The sequence below is a fragment of the Eschrichtius robustus genome, chromosome 3 (assembly GCF_028021215.1).
Source record: "Eschrichtius robustus isolate mEscRob2 chromosome 3, mEscRob2.pri, whole genome shotgun sequence".
In the NCBI taxonomy this organism is placed as follows: Eukaryota; Metazoa; Chordata; class Mammalia; order Artiodactyla; family Eschrichtiidae; genus Eschrichtius; species Eschrichtius robustus.
The window spans coordinates 187,085,193-187,097,094 of NC_090826.1; the positions used below are offsets into that span (position 1 = coordinate 187,085,193).

At 40.8% G+C, this 11,902-nt stretch overlaps 1 pseudogene; it reads left to right on the top strand.

Annotated features, from left to right (window-relative positions):
• Nucleotides 1–2,859: 2,859 nt before the first annotated feature.
• Nucleotides 2,860–3,137, top strand: LOC137761660 (HIG1 domain family member 1A, mitochondrial pseudogene; annotated as a pseudogene).
• The last annotated feature ends 8,765 nt before the right edge of the window (nucleotides 3,138–11,902 follow it).

An 11,902-nucleotide genomic window follows, 5' to 3' on the forward strand; every position in this document is an offset into this window, starting at 1 on the left:
AGATAATGACCACGGCGTGGACAGAGTAACCTGGGGGCAAGGAAGTAGGATGTGACTGCAGGATCACTTTCATTGTTGTTCAGATTTTTTAAAAGTATTGCCCAGTGGTCAGATTTGTGGCTCTCAATCTCAAGGGAGTGTAGAGAGGTACTCTGCGTGACTTAGAGAGGGACTGAGGAAAGAAGAGAGTTGAGACAGATGGAACATGGGATAAGAGGAGGAAGTGTCTACACCGCAGACCTGATGCCTGACACTGCAAACGTCTAAACGCATCAATTGGAAAGCAGATATCAACACTGCAGAAAGAGTTTCCATCTTGTGAAAGGAACACAGATTTGAACTGAACAGCAAGTACTCTGTTTTTATTTTGCTAAATTTGATTTATGTCTAAATGTTTTAAAAACAAACCTATCATATAAGCAAGGTAGGTCTATATTCAGTTACATTTGCAAAAGTTTGATCTGCATTATTTCCAGAGTTTTTGGACTAGATGCCACAAGTCCTATGCTGTGGCTCAGTTTTATTGCTAGGTCACTTAGATATTAAGATTGACCTTTTCTTTTTTTTTTTTTAATAAATTTATTTATTTATTTATTTATGGCTGCGTTGGGTCTTCGTTGCTGCGCGCGGGCTTTCTCTAGTTGCGGCGAGCCGGGGTTACTCTTTGTTGCGGTGCCTGGGCTTCTCATTGCGTGGGCTTCTCTTGCTGCGGAGCACAGGCTCTAGGCACGTGGGCTTCAGTAGTTGTGGCACGTGGGCTCAGTAGTTGTGGCACATGGGCTTAGTTGCTCCGTGGCATGTGGGATCTTCCCAAACCAGGGCCCGAACCCATGTCCCCTGCATTGGCAGGCGGATTCCCAACCACTGTGCCACCAGGGAAGTCCAAGATTGACCTTTTCTAATTAAACATCTTTACAATACAAGAATAAAAGCCCTAGGTGTAGGTTTTAAGGGTGTTCTAGGAAAATGGTGACTTAAGCATTCAAATATAATCATCATAGCCTCTAAGGCTATTTCTAAGGCTATAATCATCAATAGCCTCTAAGGCTATTTCTCATCAGAGAGTACACACACACACACACACACACACACACACACACACACACGTATTGGCTTGGCCAAAAACATCCATAAGATGTTACAGAAAAACCCGAACGAACTTTCTGGCCAGCCCAATATAATGTCTGATTTCTAGCTCTATATTTATTAGAGGTGTTAACCAAAGTCTCTCTGGATTTTCAATTTAAACTCAGGAGATGTTGTGAGATGCAAAACAATCATTAAAAAAAAACAGAAGACAAAACAAACAAACAAAAAAAGCACTAGCGAGAAAACGAATGGCCAAAGCATGTTTTAACATTCTCCTGTATTGAGGTTAAATGAAATCCCTGATAAGACAAAAACTTATCCAAGTGTCATCGGTGGCAGGTTCAAGCCTCCTAAAGAGACAGTAGGTGTAGTGGTTCAGTGCTAAAACCACGGGATCAGAGTTCCTCCCATTTACAGTCTCTTCAACCTTCTGCAAATCACACAAGCTCACCGTGGGTCAGTTCTTGGTCTTTAGAATGGGAACGATTGTGGCTCTTACCTCGCAGGGCTGTTGAACAAATAAGTTAATTGATATAAAGTGTATGTACCAGTGTCTGGACATAGTAATTAGTACTCGAATGTTTGCTATAATTAGTGAGATAGAAGATAGGACAGGAATACTCAAGTGAGATCATTTCTATAAAGGCACCACGTACATTTTGGTCTGCTCTCTACCAGCCTCCCGGTGGATGTTTCAATGAGCCCAATTTTAGTTTTGTTCTGCACAGTAGCTGTACATCCTGATAATGACTGCCCAAGTCAGTGAATTGATGGCGAATTCTACAGCTCTGTATCACCAACATAAAAATCCCAGGGGAAACAGGAAATTTCCAAGCTTCTGTAGGGCCTGAAGCTCATCTTTGGTTCTCAAGGCTCCTACCTCTTAGACATCTGATCCTAATTCAGTTGGGTAGGAAATGGTGGTGTGTCAGTAAGTGTGACCTACCTGCTAACCCGCGTCTCTGATCCATGTGCACGTCTCTCACCTCGTTTCCGAGTCACAGTGTTAAATCCCCCTCCCCACAGACTGTTCCATTCTCCCTTTGCAAACTGTGTCTTGCCTACATAGGTGAAATTAATGGTGGCTAGTGGGCCACAGGTGCTCAAGAAGGTAGCAAGAGAACAAAACTTCAGGGGCAGGGCTGACAGTATGTGTTGCTTACCCTGTCCATTCTCTCTTGCTTCCTTGTCAACAGAACCCTCATTTCTCCCCACTGGAAAAGTGACCCCATTGTGAGCTCAGCTCAAGGCTAAGTCCTGAATATTCTCACGGCCACGCCACCAGGGACGGGTTTAGGGACGGGCTTGTGACCAGGATCTCACCCACGACATGGAGAGGAATCTTCTGGCATGTTACTGGGAGGATTTCTTTCCTGATGGAAAGCTAGAAAACAGGACACCCTCATCTAATGCACTGGACCTTGTTTCTTTGTCCAGTGTGATTCCTGGGACGGCTGCAGCCCCCTGGCAACCATGAAGCTGCCAGAGGAGAGGGCATCATGTTGGCAACGGTAGAGACAGAGAGAACCAGGGCCCTGGTGACATCACCGAGCCATGAGTGACCCAGCCCTGGAGTGGCCCCATCGCTGACTCTCTTATGATGGGAGAGAGACGATATTTTCCTTATTGTTGAAGCAGTTCAGGCTGGGCTTTCTGTTACTTGCAGCTTCACTAAACCGAGGGGAAAGCAGTGCCTTTTTAAGATAATCTAGAGAGAAGCCAGTTGGAGCCTGCGACATCTTGTCATTGTCTGAAGATTCTTCAATCACTATGTCAAGTGACACAGATGTTTCTCTTTCGTCATATGATGAAGATCAGGGATCTAAACTTATCCGAAAAGCTAGAGAGGCACCATTTGTCCCCACTGGAACGGCAGGTTTTGCAGCAATCGTTGCATATGGATTATATAAATGGAAGAGCTGGGGCAATACTAAAATGTTCACCTGATCCACATGCACGTGGCAGCCCAAGGCTTTGTTGTGGGAGCAATGGCTCTTGGTATGGGCTCCTCCACGTATCAAGAATTCTGGGCAAAACCTAAACCTTAGAAGAGGAGAGGCTGTCTTGGTCTTGTTGGTGGTGCTTGCTTTAGTTAGACATCTCATATTGAGGTTATATGTTTATGTTGAAAATAAATTCTGTGGGTCGAACAATAACATGGTAATTTGAATATTGGCTCCCTTTCTTGCAGGCTTGATTTGCCTGGTGACCAAGTTACTGGTGACTAGTTCACTTGCTAGATCATTCAGGGGAGTCAGGTTAGCACAAAAACATGTCACTTTTAAATGCACCTGATAGTGGTACAATGTCCACCTTCTTAAACTCTTCTGATAAAATAAGTTGTAAAGAGGACAACATGCCAAACCTGAAAATGCTCCCAGTTGCTGCAGAATATCATATGCTTTTGATGTAATGTAGGAATCCTATTTACCCCAGTTAATTTAACTCTTTCTGACTGCCTTGTGGACTGAGTACTGTTTTTAAGGGCTGGTTGGCTCTTGAAGAACGCTTTCAGAACAGTGCACAGAATACAACATTATAAACCTCCCGGCAACTATGTCTGTGTTTTTAAACCAAACCTAAAGAGCTGGTAACAGCTGCTTTGAAATAGTATCTATTTCAGAATCATAGTTGTAAACATGAGAATAACTTAACTGTAGATCCCCGTTTAGCTCTTTTGTAATTGCAGAATTATATTTTGCTGCTGTTATATTAGAATAATTTTTAAATGGCATTTTGAAATAGAAATGTGTATTTTAAGTGCTAATGCAAAGGTAAATGAAAAATACTTTTTAAAAATAAAAAATAAAATAAAATAAAATAACCTAGAGATAGACCTGGAGAAAGAGAGTGAGAAGGAGAGGGATTGGGGGAGAGATATGAGCTGCTTAATGATGGATCCAGGATATATTTTCATCTATTGTTTTAATTGTAAGAATGGCCTATCCTTTTACTTACATAAAAGATGATGTTTAACATCCCCTCAATAAACTTTGTATGAAAAATATTTGGTGGGGGAGGGATAAATTGGGAGATCGGGATTGAGATATACACACTACGATATATATAAATAAAACAGATAACCAACAAGGACCTACTGTATAGTACAGAGAACTCTACTCAATACTCTGTAATGACCTATATGGGAAAAGAATCTAAAAAAGAGTGGATATATGTATATGTATAACTGGTTCACTTTGTTGTACACCTGAAACTAACACAACATTGTAAACCAACCATACTCCAATAAAAATTATTTTTAAAAAATACTTGGGGCCGTACAGACTACAGAAGTGTGGCCTTTATCCATGGTGCAGACCAAAATCACTTTAAAATATTCATCAAACGCCTCAAGTTTATAAGACAGTCAAATTGGAAGTAAAACCTGGCATCCATCCCACATTACGAAGTATGGAACTTAGTCATTATTATGAAAAGAAAATCAATGTTAATTGTTCAAATCATTCGCTCTCATTGACACCCCAAATCTCAGTGATTAGCGTCAGGCAACCCAAACCAACCGTGGTAACCCGTTACTGAGACTAAATTTGGGAGAACGTAAAAGTGTCTTTATTTCTGATGAACTAAATAAAGGGGAAAACATTCCTCAAATTTTCCTCCAGTTCGGTAGCCTCTTTGCAAGAATCTAAACTCCAATCATATCAGAAATGGGAGCACTGCCAGCTCTGATAAGCCCCTAAAAATTGTATGTCCAACTCAGAATTCAGAACTAAGAGATGCAGTATCAGGGCCAGGAAGAATGTGTAGTTATTTCTGGTTCTGCTGCAATTACCCTATCAAAACGGACTGAAATGCAGCTAGAAAGCCTGGTGCCCTCAGCCTAAAAGCTCTGCTCTTTTATTTTTTTTAAGTGATTTTTTCATTTCTGGCATCTTAGCTTTGGCTTTCTTGAAGCTTACATGTTTGGGATTTTAAAAAATATATTCTCAGGTGTTAGCCTTTAGTTTCTCAAGTGTTGAAGGTTTCCATGTTCATATCCCTGTTCGAAAATAAAATCGGTTTTGGTTTTGCTATGAATGTCTCCCTGTCTGTTGAACCAACGTTGTGCTACCCCTCCACCACTAAGTACAGAAAAATACCGCCTCCTGTCCTGTGTCTACACGTCGTCCTCAATTTTCTTGTCTTTTCATTGATGACTCAGAAGCCAGGCAGGCCAAGCCGCACGGCTATGGATGAAGAGGGACATGACCACAGTGTACCTTTCACTTGGTCCACTGAGACCAGGCTCTTTCTGCCATCTCTCGGGGGACATCCTGACCTTCTTCGTTTGGTTTCCTACTACAGGCTCTGTCTCTTCACGGATCACCGGGGAGCACCATAAGAATGTCAACGACCATATGCCAAACTATTAACGGAGAAGAATACTGAGAGCCAGGCTGGCTGTGTAATTTACCATGGTGACTGATGGGACACACTTGACCTTACTGGAGAAGCACTGAAGCCAGGTCTGGTCCGAGCTCCGTAAAGGATTGGAGAAAGCAGAGCAGTGAATGCCCAGGCCCTGGGACCAGACAGACCTGCGAATCGCACCTCCGTTCCTTAGCTGGTTGACTCTGGGCAAATAATTTAGCTTCACAAATCTCCAGTTTCCTCATTCTTTTTTCTTCCATTGAAGTATTTACAATGTGGTGTTAGCGTCAAGTGTATAGCACAGTGATTCAGATATACATATGTTCTTTTCCACATTCTTTTTCTTCATAGGTTATTACAAGATACTGAGTAGAGTTCCCTGTGCTATACAGTAGGTCCTTGTTGGTTCTCTATTTTATATATAGTAGTGTGGATATGTCAATCCCAAACTCCTAATTTATCCCTCTCTCCCCTTTCCCCTTTGGTAACCATAAGTTTGTTTTCTATATCTGTGAGTCTCTTTCTGTTTTGTAAATAAGTTCATTTGTATCTTTTTTTTTAGATTCCACATTTAAGTGACACCATATGATATTTGTCTTTCTCTTTCTGGCTCACTTCACTCAGTATGACAACTCTAGTTGCATCCACGTTGCTGCAAATGGCATTATTTCATTCTTTGTTATGGCTGAGCAATATTCCATTGTATATATGTACCACATTTGCTGTATCCATTCATCTTTTGACGGACATTTGGGCAGTTTTCTCATTCATTTTTAATTTATTTTTTGCTGTGCCATGCAGCTTATGGATCTTAGTTCCCCGACCAGGGACTGAACCCAGGCCCTCGGCAGTGAAAGCACAGAGTCCTAACCACTGGACCACCAGGGAATTCCCAGTTTCCTCATTCTGAAAATAGTTCTGGGAGATATTTCCCTCATGGAGGAATTAAAATCATTTACCTAATACAGGGTGCTCTTTAAAAAATTATTTATTTACTTTGGCTGTGCCAGGTCTTAATTGCGGCGTGCGGGATCTTTAGTTGTGGCATGCGGACTTCTTAGTGTAGCATGCAGGCGGGATCTAGTTCCCTGACCAGGGATCGAACCTGGGCCCCCTGCATTGGGAGTTCAGAGTCTTACCCACTGGATCACCAGGGAAGTCCCCAGGGTGCTTGAAATGAGTCAATGAGACAACCTGTACTAGAACTTAGCCCCGTGCCTGCCACACAGCAGGGACCCAAAAGTTAGCGGTTAATTGTGTACTGTAGCCAACCCTGCACCCTACTAGCCAGAGTTTCCTCACTCTGATTCTTTCCCCAAGTGGTCAGCCCCAGTTCACACTACCAAGACCCTCACTATATCTTCACACTATCTTCCCTTTTTTCACCTTCTCCATTTCCCTAACATTTAATCTCACTTCCCATGACCATTTTTTTAAATTAATTAATTAATTTATTTATTATTTATTTATGGCTGCATTGGGTCTTTGTTGCTGGACGCGGGCTTTCTCTAGTTGCGGCGAGAGGGGGCTACTCTTCGTTGCGGTGCGCGGGCTTCTCATTGTGGTGGCTTCTCTTGTTGTGAAGCACGGGCTCTAGGCATGCGGGCTTCAGTAGTTGTGGCTCACGGGCTCTAGAGTGCAGGCTCAGTAGTTGTGGCACATGGGGCTTAGTTGCTCCACGGCATGTGGGATCTTCCTGGACCAGGGCTCGAACCCGTGTCTCCTGCGTTGGCAGGCAGATTCTTAACCACTGCACCACCAGGGAAGTCTCCCATGATCATTTTTCTTTTGTCTTTTTCTTTCCTGTTCTCTCAAATAACGTTCACCTTAGATCTTCTTTCTCGATACTCTTCCTTCCCCAAACATTCACTGAGTGCCCACAGCGTATAATCCTTGTGTCGGGAGGTGGGGACAGACAAACAAAGGACTCACGTCTTCACAAACAAAAGAGAAAATAGGCCAACACAGTACAGAGACATAAGTCCTGTATATAAGATATAATATAGATAATAACATAGCATATAATATATAATAGAGTATATGCTGGGCGCCATCTGAGCACAGAGGAAGAACATTTTACAGAGACTGGAGACTTGAAAACACCCAGGGAAAGTGGACTAAGGGTCTGTGGCGTGTCAGGTATCACATTAACCACTTGGAACATTTTGTTTAATATTCAAACAGTGGTCTGAGGGAGGCATTGTCATCTTCAGTCTAGAAGAGAAGAAATTTTCACATGCTGCTTCAGACAGCTTCCAAAGAGAGAGCTTTTAAAAAAGAAAAAAGAAAAGAAAACAAAAGCAGACAAATGAAAAAACAAAGAGTGTTTATTGAGTACTTTCTTTGTGCCAGCCTCACTTACAAGGAAGTACATTTTAAGTCATTTTACTTTTTTTAAAAAAATATTTATTTGGTTGTGCCAGGCTCCTCAGTTGCAGCAGGCAGGCTCCTTAGTTGTGGCATGTGGACTCGTAGTTGCAGCATGCATGCAGGATCTAGCTTCCTGACCAGGGATCGATCCCGGGCCCCCTGCATTAGAAGTGCAGAGTCTTAACCACTGCACCACCAGGGAAGTCCCCATTTTGCTCTTTATAACAACTCTATACTATTACTATTTCCATTTTACTGAGGTACAAAAAGATTAAGTAAGCCGTCCATGGTCACACAGCTAATAAGTGACAAGGCCAAGGTTATTTAAATCAGGAAAATTAATGAATGAACACTGGATGTCCAACAACAAGAGAACGATAAATTACAAAAGAGCGATCTAAAGGAACAGCAGCCAGAAATTAAAAATCATGATTTAGAAAAAATATAATGGGATGGAAAAATATTGATCATATAACGTAGATGTTTAAAAGGGGAGAATATAGGGACTTCCCTGGTGGTCCAGTGGTTAAGACTCCATGCTCTCAATGCAGGGGGCACGTGTTCGATCCCTGGTTGGGGAACTATGATCCCACATGCTGGAAAAAATAAATAAATAAAATTAAATAAATGTTGTAATATGTATTAAGCAAGAGTTGTTATAAACAATTTTTTTAAAGGGCAGAACATAAAACAATATATACAATATGATACCAGATTTGTCTGTATTTAAATCCTTAAATACATAGGAAAAGATTAGAAGAAAATATTTCAGAGCTTTAAGATCGCAAGACGTCAGGATTACAGGTGATTTATATATCTTCCCTTTATACTTGACTGCATTTTCTAAGTTGCTTTAATCTCTTTATTTTATTTGTATACATATCTACATGTACACAGATTTTTACCTAAATGCATAAATGTGATCATACACCTCTATCATCTTTTCTTCTCTTTTGCTTGGTTCTCCCACTCACACGATTACCTTGCTTTGCCCATGCAGCAATAAATACTTCACAGGAATCCCTCCAAGCCATCCAGTGAAGGCTCTGCTTAGCTTTGTTTTTCAATGGCTGCATTGTAGCCAGTGAAGTGGAGATAGTATCATTTATTCAGCCATCCCCAACTGTTGGCCGTTCTCTCTGTTTGCATGTTTCCACGCTCCAAGGACATATCTTAAACACAGGCCAGGCTTTGCACCTGTGGAATGGGGTTAGGACCCCGAGCACTCCACAGCCCCTCACGCTTCCATGGCTGGTGTGAACTGCTTCCTCTCAGGAACCCCCTTGTCCCTCGGCTCACTCTGCTTTGTCCTCAAGGATCCTCCAGCCCCACTTCCTCCAGGATGCTTGCCATTCATCTCTCTCAAGATGGATTAGGGACGCCTGCGTACCCCCAGCACCCTAAGCTCTGATAATTAATTCTCCTCTTTTCTCCCTTCCACCAAATCGAACCTCGCGAGGTTGACTCTTTATCCCCAGCATCATTATAGCCTCTTGTACATTTTAGCTGATGAAGCAGATGGATGGATGGATAAATGAACAAATGAAGAGATGATTGAACAGACAGAGGCATGAAACACTATGATGTTTTGAGGATTGACAAGTAGTTCTTTATAGGTAGAGTACAGAATGAATGAGAAAGTGGGGGAGAACATAGAGAAGTTTAAAAAAAAAAAGGTCAGATCCTAAAGAGTCTTGTGTAATAAACTTAAACGGTATGAACTTTTTATCCTAAAGAGTATGGCAGGGCTTCCTTGGTGGTGCAGTGGTTAAGAATCCACCTGCCAGTGCAGGGGACATGGGTTCGAGCCCTGGTCCACGAAGATCCCACATGCCGCGGAACAACTAAGCCCGTGTGCCATAACTATTGAGCCTGCACTCTAAAGCTCGTGAGCCACAACTACTGAAGCCCGCACACCTAGAGCCCGTGCTCTGCAACAAGAGATGCCACCGCAATGAGAAGCCCGCGCACCTCAACGATGAGTAGCCCCCCCTCGCAGCAACTAGAGAAAGCCCCTGCGCAACAACGAAGACCCAACACAGCCAAAAAATAAATAAAATAAAATAAATACATTTATAAAAAAAAAAAAAGAGTATGGCAAACCATTGAAGAATTTTAAGCAGCAGAATCATTATTCAATTTTTTAAAATTCGTTAAGCAGGAGTGTGGGAAAAGGCCTAGAGGAAGCCAGAGCAAAGACAAGGAACCCTCGGGAGGTGACAGAAAGGATCAAAGGGAGAAATGATGAGGGGCCTGTATGTATCAGTCATCAGGCTACACCTGCCCCGTGAGTTCTCATCTAACCTTCCCACCATCTCAGGAGTCGTGGTTCATGTTGCACCCACACTGAGAAAACAGAGTTAAAGGCAACACAGAATTCACCAAGGGTCACCATGTTAATCAATGATGTGCCCAGACCAGACCTCGAGTCCCTCTGGCTCAAAGCCCGTGAGCTGTCCAGTGTGGATGTCGGAAGCCAAGGCAATGACAGGACCAGAGGACGGGATGCCATTGAGGGATGTTATTGAAACAGAATGGACTGAGCTGGGTAACTGAATAGACACAGCAAGTAAATCAGAGGGAGATTTTTAGAATGATACCCAAATTTCCGATTTAGCAATTTGGTGGTGTCATTCATCCAAAAAAAAAAATGGCATTTGAAATGAAAGATAATGAGTTCCATTGGGACATGATGAACTGGATCTGCACTTATGATTTGTTGATATGTATATATATTTACATCATTTAAGGACATCATGCATTACCAATTCTATGTTTAAAGGTCTTTGCATTTCCCTAGTGTAAATCTTCCCAGCCATCAATACTAATATTGTCAGCTGATATTTATTGAATAACCGCTGTGTGCCAGGCATATATATCATTTAATTCATAATAATTAGTTTTAGAACTAAATGATAGAGCATATGTAAGGCACTTCACAGAGTGCCTGGCATATAGTATGTGCTCAGTAAATGGAGAAATGATACATGAGGCTATAGAGGTAAAGAGAGGTCGAAAAAGTAGTCAAACATCACATATCTAGTAACAACTGTTCTAAATATCATATATATTCTAATATTAATATTATATAATTAATATGAATAAAGCTTTAAGATCATAATAAAGGCCAAAAATGGCACTAAATTTAAAAACAGCACATTTAAATTTGGGTGGTAATGGAAGTTAATGAAAGAGAGAATAGATAATTGAAAGCTCACAACAATTTCAGTTTTTTTATTTACCTGTAATATCAACTCTTTTTTCTCTTAATTATTAGCGTAAAATAGAAAAATTGGACGGTCTGTGGCTTTCTGGGAAATGCAAAAGAACTTGAAAAATCTAAAATACATTAGTATCTAAATAAAATATACTTGAGGGTATAACTTGCTATTTTCATGGAAATAAAAATAACAGGTAGAAAGTATGCCTCCCTCTTTGAAACTCATTTTTGTTTTTCTCAGTTTCATGTAGTATAAGATGACCTTTCTAAGTATCTTCAGTTTTTTTTCAATTAATCCTTTCTTTTTTGGTTTTATCTTTCCTTTCCCAAAATGTAATGTGCATTTATGCCATTATTTTATTACAGTCAGTAGATTGATGATTGATGTTTTGACTAATCACAGATTGCTGTGTTGAGAAACTGTTTAAGGAATAGATATTTTTAAATTCTACTTTATCATTTTTGATTAAACTTTTTTTTTTTTCACAAAGGATTGAGAGGGCCAAAAAAACAATAAAACAATGTCTATTAGAATAACTGAAATGCAATCAAGATTGAGTTATATGTCCCCATATAAGATTTAACCATATAAAATATTCCATTCTAGAGGAACACTTATTACTTGAAAAAGTGTTTTATTCATGTGGTCAACGAGATAATGTCAGGTAATATATAACCTTCAGTTGCATGAATTAAGCATGTCTGAGATCTATTTTGTGGCTCTATATTTTTTAGAAAATAATTACTATATAACTCCTAGGGAAATCACTTTGGGTGCTCTACAGATCCCTCTTTTAAAAACAGTTTAGATAATTTAGTTATTTGCCTAAATGTTTTAAAAGGCCTTAAATG